Source organism: Macrobrachium nipponense, chromosome 11 (assembly GCF_015104395.2).
Source record: "Macrobrachium nipponense isolate FS-2020 chromosome 11, ASM1510439v2, whole genome shotgun sequence".
Taxonomy (NCBI): Eukaryota; Metazoa; Arthropoda; class Malacostraca; order Decapoda; family Palaemonidae; genus Macrobrachium; species Macrobrachium nipponense.
Window position 1 is genome coordinate 34,248,071 of NC_061087.1, and position 7,212 is coordinate 34,255,282.

The 7,212-nt window shown below is 65.9% G+C and overlaps 1 non-coding gene across 1 annotated transcript; it reads left to right on the top strand.

Moving 5' to 3' along the window:
- Window positions 1–389: 389 nt before the first annotated feature.
- Trnal-aag (transfer RNA leucine (anticodon AAG)) lies at window positions 390–471 on the top strand. The gene has a single exon. It is a non-coding gene; the product is annotated as a tRNA-Leu (tRNA).
- Window positions 472–7,212: the final 6,741 nt, after the last annotated feature.

Consider the following 7,212-nt stretch of genomic DNA (forward strand, 5'->3'; position numbering starts at 1 on the left):
TCTTTCTTAGATAGTGAGTCCCTACAAAGCTCGGGGTTCGTTATGAATAATATTTCTTGGGGGGCATTATTATTATGATATTTACAATCTTTTGTTTATGTTTTTACGGCAAACTCCAACGGGATTTTACTGAACACGCCGCAAAGATGGTTGCATACCGGGTTAAAACTCTTGTGGGTCACTATCTAGCAAAGATCCAATATAATCTTAAAGAAGCTTGAAAAAGATTAGGTGAGTTACCCGTTTAGCGGAAAGATAGCAACGCTTCGGGTTCATAATGGCTATTTGGCAACTCTTCTGCGGTGGCAGATAAGTAGCGGGGAAGCCCCTTCACTACCTGAACAGTGAATTGTTCACATACCTGTACGTCTTAAGACAATTAACTTATCGGTAGCGTGGCCGAGCGGTCTAAGGCGCTGGTTTAAGGCACCAGTCTCTTCGGAGGCGTGGGTTCGAATCCCACCGCTGCCAGGAATTTTAGTAACAAATTTAAGACACACATTAAGGGGACCGCCTCAGTTGGGGGGGAGGGTACCGAAATATTGCCCGGAGCAAATATGTTTTGCTACCCATTTATAAGTCACCTAATGGAAAGTTACTACAAAAGGTTTCATAAATTTCTATCAATTCGTTTTTTTTATATTAATTTTTTTCCCGATTTTTAGATGCATTGCTTTAAAATCCTAAGGCTTCCTTAGTTTTTAACTAAATTTTAATAACTAGAGCAATTTAATACTCACAAAGAGTTGCTCTATCCAATGAAATGAGAAAGATTAAAAGAAATAATAAAATAAAAAAATTCATTGATATAAAAAATAATATTTTTTTTATTTAATTACTTAATTCAAAAATTCATAAAAAATAGAAATTGGAATAATTTGGAAATTCTTTCAATTCTTTCGATGTAGAATTTATCAAGGATTTCAATGGTATTTGAATTTTGAAAATAGGACAACAAATAAAAAAAGCCTTAGGGTTTTAAAGCGACCATATACTGAAAAAACATAGTTTTGAGATATCGCGTGTTAAAGTTTGTGTAATGAAATTCTCAGTGAAAACAGCATAGGCATCAATATAAAAATTTACTTAAGCTTGAGTTTCTTATCCTAACAGCATACTTCTATGATATTTGGTCCACCCACTTTAAAAAGTGATATTAAACACCCCCAGGGGGTGGGTATCATGAGGCACGACCCCTCTCACTGTCGCCAGCTAGGCCTGGGAGGTGATGAATGCACATGCTTCATCTTGGTGTTCTTTCTTGTTATCTTTCTAAGTCTTTTTTTCAACCTTTCTCTCGCTAATGTACGCTTTCTTGACTGTTTCTTCCTTGGCATTTTGATGAATAAGCAAGAAAAAACGGACTTAGATATAAAGAGTACTTGACAACTCCGGCTCAGAAGTGAACGATGTACTCAGCTCAGAACGTCACTTCTTTCCAAAGTGTAAACTAAACTGATAACGAATTAACACGAAGATATGTGAGTTGATAGGCCCACTCATACACATACATCTCTTTAAACACTCCAAAACATCAAAAATCAAAATAGCATCACTGAGTAGTAATTTAAAATTAATATATATGATTAAAACAACATGACTGGTACTGATACCTAGCCCATGATGAAAAAATTAATAACAATAATAATTGTAAAGTATATCTTTAAGAATCTTCTTTCAAATCAAATTCATGTTCTCTGATGTTCTGGAATAACTGTGCATGATTATTATTCTGGAAAACATATCATTGGCAGGAGTAAAATGAGCACATGACCCTCCAGAACCTTTGATGCAACTAGCAGAAAGAAAAGAGCCCCATTAACTGTCCTTGTTTTCTGTCTGTTTCCATGTTTATTTTTAAAGCAAAGAGCAGTTAGAGCAAAATTGGCTTGGTCTGAAAAACTAGACTTTTTTTCCTCCTGGTCGTGGATCCCACGCCAGACAGCCTGACCAGGTCTTATCCCCACCAGGGGCCCCACCCAAGAGGACCAAGGATCCTCAACCCTGACGGCAATACCCAGTCGCCCCAAACTGGGGGCCCCACTACTGGCAGCCAAACCCACTTGCTTCCCCTCCAGAGGCCCCACCCCTCTGGCGGTCAGACCGAGTCTCCTCTCCGCCAAGGGCCCCACCAATGGTGTTCTAATCTGGTCACCAACCCGACTGGGGCCCAAATACTGGTGGCCCGACCGTGGGACCCGCGGCCGGCCCGGCCCACCTGTCCCGGGACACATGGTGGAGACCGCCCCCCTCCTATCCCTGTACCCGTAACAGGCACCGCCCAGCCCGTCCCGGAACCCGCGGCAGGCCCGGCCAACCAATCCCGAGACACCTGGCGGAGACCGATCACCAGTCCCGGAAAACAACGTGGCGTAAACCACCCACCCATACCCGGGGACCCGCGGCAGACCCAGCCCGCGCGTCCCGGGATATATAGCAGGCACTGCCCGCCCATCCCAGGACCCACAGCGGGTCCGGCAGAACCGTCACAGAACACGTGGTGGGCAACGCCCACCCATCCAAGGACCCGTGGCGGTCCTGGCTGGCCCGCCCGTCCCAAGACACGTGGCGGGCACCAGCACGGCCATCCCGGGACACGTGGTGGACACAGCCTGCCCGTCCATGGACCTACGGCGGTCCTGGCCAGCCCTTCCTGGGACACATGGCAGACACCGCCCGCCCGTCCCGGCAGCCGCAGTGGACGCCTACACGGACGTACCAGAACACGCGGCAGGCCCGGCCCGCCCGTTCTGAGACGCGTGGCAGACCCCAGCCTGCCCCTACCGGGAACCTGCAGCGGGTCCAGCCCGTCCTTCCCAGGACTCGTGGCAGACGCCTGCCCGCCCATCCAGGGACCCGCGGCGGTGTCTGCCACATGTCCAAGTTGGGCGGTCCGAGCGGCTGGTGTCCACGCGGATCCCGAGACGGGCAAGTGGTGTCTGCCACGTGTCAATGGACGGGCAGACACCAGGCAGGCGAAGTCCTCCACGCGTCCTGAGACAGGCGGGCAAAGCCGCCACGGGTCCCAGGAGGGCCAGGCAGACACCAACCGCCCGACCCGTCCCAGGACGTGAGGCGGACAAAACCCCCCGTCCCGGGACACTTGGTGGGTCACATGCCAGCCAAGCCTGCCAGTCCCGGACATATGGCGGGCACTGGCCCCCCGTCCCGGGACACATGGTGGACACTGGCCACCTGTCCCTGGAACCACATAGTCCCGAACCGCCCGTCCTATGACACATGGCGGACCCCTGCCTGCCCCTCCCGGGACACGCGGCGGGTCCAGCCTGCCCTTCCCGGGACGCGTGGCAGACGCAGGCCCACCCGTCCTGGGACCCGCGGCGGGCACGGCCCGCCCGTCCTGGGACCAGTGCCGAAAGCCTGCCCGCCCGTCCCGGGACCCGCGCAGCGGGGCCTAGCCAGCCAGTCCCGGGACCAGTCGTGGACGCCTGCCCGCCCGTCCCAGGACCGCGGCGGGCAACTGGTGTCTGCCACGTGTCAATGGACGGGCGGACACCAGGCAGGCGGAGTCCTACACGCGTCCTGAGACGGGCAGGCAGGGCCCGCCACCCCGGTCTCCCACCGGGAGGGCCAGACAGGCACCAGCCGCCTGTCCCGAGACCCGAAGCGGAAACCAGCCCACCCGTCACGAGACCAGTGGCAGACGCCTGCCCGCCCGTACCCAGGACCCACGGCAGACCCGGCCCACCCGTCCCGGGACCAGTGGCGGAAGTCTGCCCGCCTGTCCCGGGACCGCGCGGCTTACCTGGCCCGCCCGTTTTGGACCAGTAGCGGACGCCTGCCCGACCGTCCCGGGACCCGCCAGCGGGATGGGTGGGCCACGCCCACAGCGGGTCCCGGGAACCAGTGGCAGACTCCTGCCCTCATCCCGTCCCGGGACCCGCGGCGGGCCCAGCCCGCCCGTCCCAGGACCCGAGGCGGGCCCGGCCCAGCCGTCCCGGGACCAGTGGCGGATGCCTACCCACAGTCCCGTAACCCGCAGCGGGCCCGGGCCCGCCGTCCCGGGACCAATGGCGGACGCCTTCAATCCCGGACCGCCCATCCCAGGACCAAGGGCGGACGCCTGCCCGCCAGTCCCGGGACCACCAGGGGGCCCAGTCCACCCGGACCGCCCCATCCCAGGACCAGTGGCGGACACCTGCCTGCCGTCCCGGGACCTGCAGCAGGCCCGGCCGTCTCGGGACCAGTGGCGGGGCCAGCCCGCCCGTCCCGGGACCCGCAAAGGTCCCGGCCCCGCCCGTCCCAGGACCATGGCGGACGCCTGCCTGCCCGTCCCGGTCCCGGGACCCGGGCGGGACCGTCCCGCCCGTCACGAGACCAGTGGCGGACGCCTACCCGCCCGTCCCCGGGACCTGCGGCGGGCCCGTCCCACCCGTCCCGGGACCAATGTGGATGCCTGCCCGCCCATCCCCAGGACCCGCAGCGAGCCCCGGCCCCCCCGCCCGTCCCGGGACCAGTGGCGGACGCTTGCCCGCCCGTCCCGGGCACCCGCGGCAGGCCCGGCCTGCCCGTCCCAGGACCAGTGGGGGGACGCCTGCCCACGCGTCCCGGACCAGCGGCGGGCCCGGCCTGCCGTCCCGGGGACCAGTGACGGACGCCTGCCCGTACGTCCGGGCGACCCTGCGCGGGCGCGGCCCGCCCATCCCTGGACCAGTGGCGGATGCCTGCCCCTCGCCCGTCCCGGGACACACGGCGGGTCCAGCCCACCCATCCCGGGACCAGTGGCACACGCCTCCCCTCTCATCCCGGGAACCGCGGCGGGCCCGGCCCGCCCGTCCCGTGGGACCAGTGGCGGACCGCCTCCCGGCCCGTCCCGGGACCCACAGCGGCCCTGCCCTGCCCGTCACAGGACCAGGGACGGACGCCAGCCCGCCCGCCCGTTCCCCGGGACCTGCGGCGGGCCTGGCACGCCATCCCACGGGACCATTGGCGGATGCTTGCCTGCCGCCCCGGGCCCCGGGACCCAGTGCCTACGCCTGCCTGCCCTTCCCGGACCCGCGGCGGCCAGGCCCGGGACCAATGGCGATCGCCTCTGCCCGCCCGTCCCGGGACCTGCAGCGGGCCCGGCCCGCCCGTCCCGTGACCAGTGGTGGACGCCCGTCCCGGGAACCGCCCGTCCCGGACCTGCGGCGGGCCCGGCCTGCCCGTCCTGGGACCAGTGGCGGACGCCTGCCCGCCCGTCCCGGGACCCGCGGCGGGCCCTGCCCGCCCGTCACAGGACCAGGGACGGACGCCACGCCCGCCCGTCCCGGGACCTGCGGCGGGCCCTGCCCGCCCATCCCGGGACCCGGGGTGGGGCGGACGCCAGCAAGCCCGTCCTGGACCCGCGGTGGACGCCTGCCCGCCCGTCCCGGGACCCGCGGTCGGGCCCTGCCCGCCCGTCCCGGGACCAGGGGTGGACGTCTGCCTGCCCGTCCCGGGACCCGCGGCGGGCCCGGCCCGCCCGTCCCGGGACCAGGGGCGGATACTTGCCCGCCGTTTGTCCCGGGACCCATGGCAGGCCCGGCCCCGCCCGTCCCGGGACCAGGGGCGGACGCCTGCCGCCCATCCCGGGGACCCGCGGCGGGCCCGGCCCGCCCGTCCGGGAGCAGGGGCGGATGCCTCCCGCCCACCCGTCCCGGGACCGGCGGCGGGCCCGGCCCGCCCGGCCCGCCCACGTCCCGTGACCAGTGGTCGGACGCCCCGTCCCAGAACGGCCTGTCCCGGGACCTGACCCGCCCGTCCCAGGAACCGCCCGTCCCGGAACCCGCAGCAGGGGCGAACGCCAGCCCGCCCATCCCGGGACCCACGGCTGGCCCTGCCCGCCCGTTCCCGGGACCAGGGGTGGCGGACGCCAGCCCGACCCGTCCCGGGACCCGCGGCGGACGCGGACCCGCCCATCCCTGGACCAGTGACGGACGCCTGCCCGCACCGTCCCGGGACCCGCTGGCGGGCGCGGCCCGCCCATCCCTGGACCAGTGGCGGATGCCTGCCCGCCCGCCCGTCCCGGGACACACGGCGGGTCCAGCCCACCCATCCCGGGACCAGTGGCACACGCCTCCCCTCATCATCCCAGGAACCGCGGCGGGCCCGGCCCGCCCGTCCCGGGTCCCGGGACCAGTGGCGGACGCCTGCCCGGCCGTCCCGGGACCCGCGGTGGGCCCTGCCCGCCCGTCACAGGACCAGGGACGGACGCCAGCCCGCCTCCCTGTCGGGACCTGCGGCGGGCCTGGCACGCCCATCCCGGGACCATTGGCGGATGCTGCCCGCCGCCCCGCCCCGGGACCAGTGCCTACGCCTGCCTGCCTTCCCGGGACTCGACCCGGCGGCGGGCCTTTGGCCCGGGACCAATGGCGATCGCCTGCCCGACCCGTCCCGGGACCTGCAGCGGGCCCGGCCCGCCCGTCCCGGGAACCGCCCGCCCGTCCGGGACCTGCGGCGGGCCCGCCTGCCCGTCCTGGGACCAGTGGCGGACGCCTGCCCGCCCGTCCCCGGGACCCGCGCCGGTCCCTGCCGCCCGTCCCGTCACAGGACCAGGGACGGACGCCAGCCCGCCCGTCCCGGGACCTGCGGCGGGCCCTGCCCGCCCATCCCGGGACCCGGGGCGGAGCCAGGCAAGCCCGTCCTGGGACCCGCGGTGGACGCCTGCCCGCCCGCCCGTCCCGGGACCCGCAGCGGCCCTGCCCGCCCGTCCCGGACCAGGGGTGGAACGCCTGCCTGCCGTCCCGGGACCGCGGCGGGCCCGGCCCGCCCAGTCCCGGGACCCGGGGCGGATACTTGCCCGCCCGTCCCGGGACCCATGGCGGGCCCGTCCCGCCCGTCCCGGGACCAGGGGAGGGGCAGACGGCCTGCCGCCCATCCCGGGACCCGCGGCGGGCCCGGCCCTCCCGCCCCGTCCCGGGAGCAGGGGCGGACGCCTGCCCCACCCGTCCCGGGACCGGCGGCGGGCCCGGCCCGCCCGTCCCGTGACCAGTGGCGGACGCCCGTCCCAGGAACTGCCTGTCCCGGGACCCCGCCCGTCCCAGGAACCGCCCGTCCCGCGACCGCGGCAGGGGCGAACGCCAGCCGCCCCATCCCTGCCCACACGGCTGGCCCTGCCCGCCCGTCCCTGACCAGGGCGGCGGACAGCCAGCCCGCCCGTCCGGGCGGGACCCGGCGGCGGACGCCTGCCCGCCCGTCCCAGGAAACCCACGGCGGGCCCTACCAGCCCGT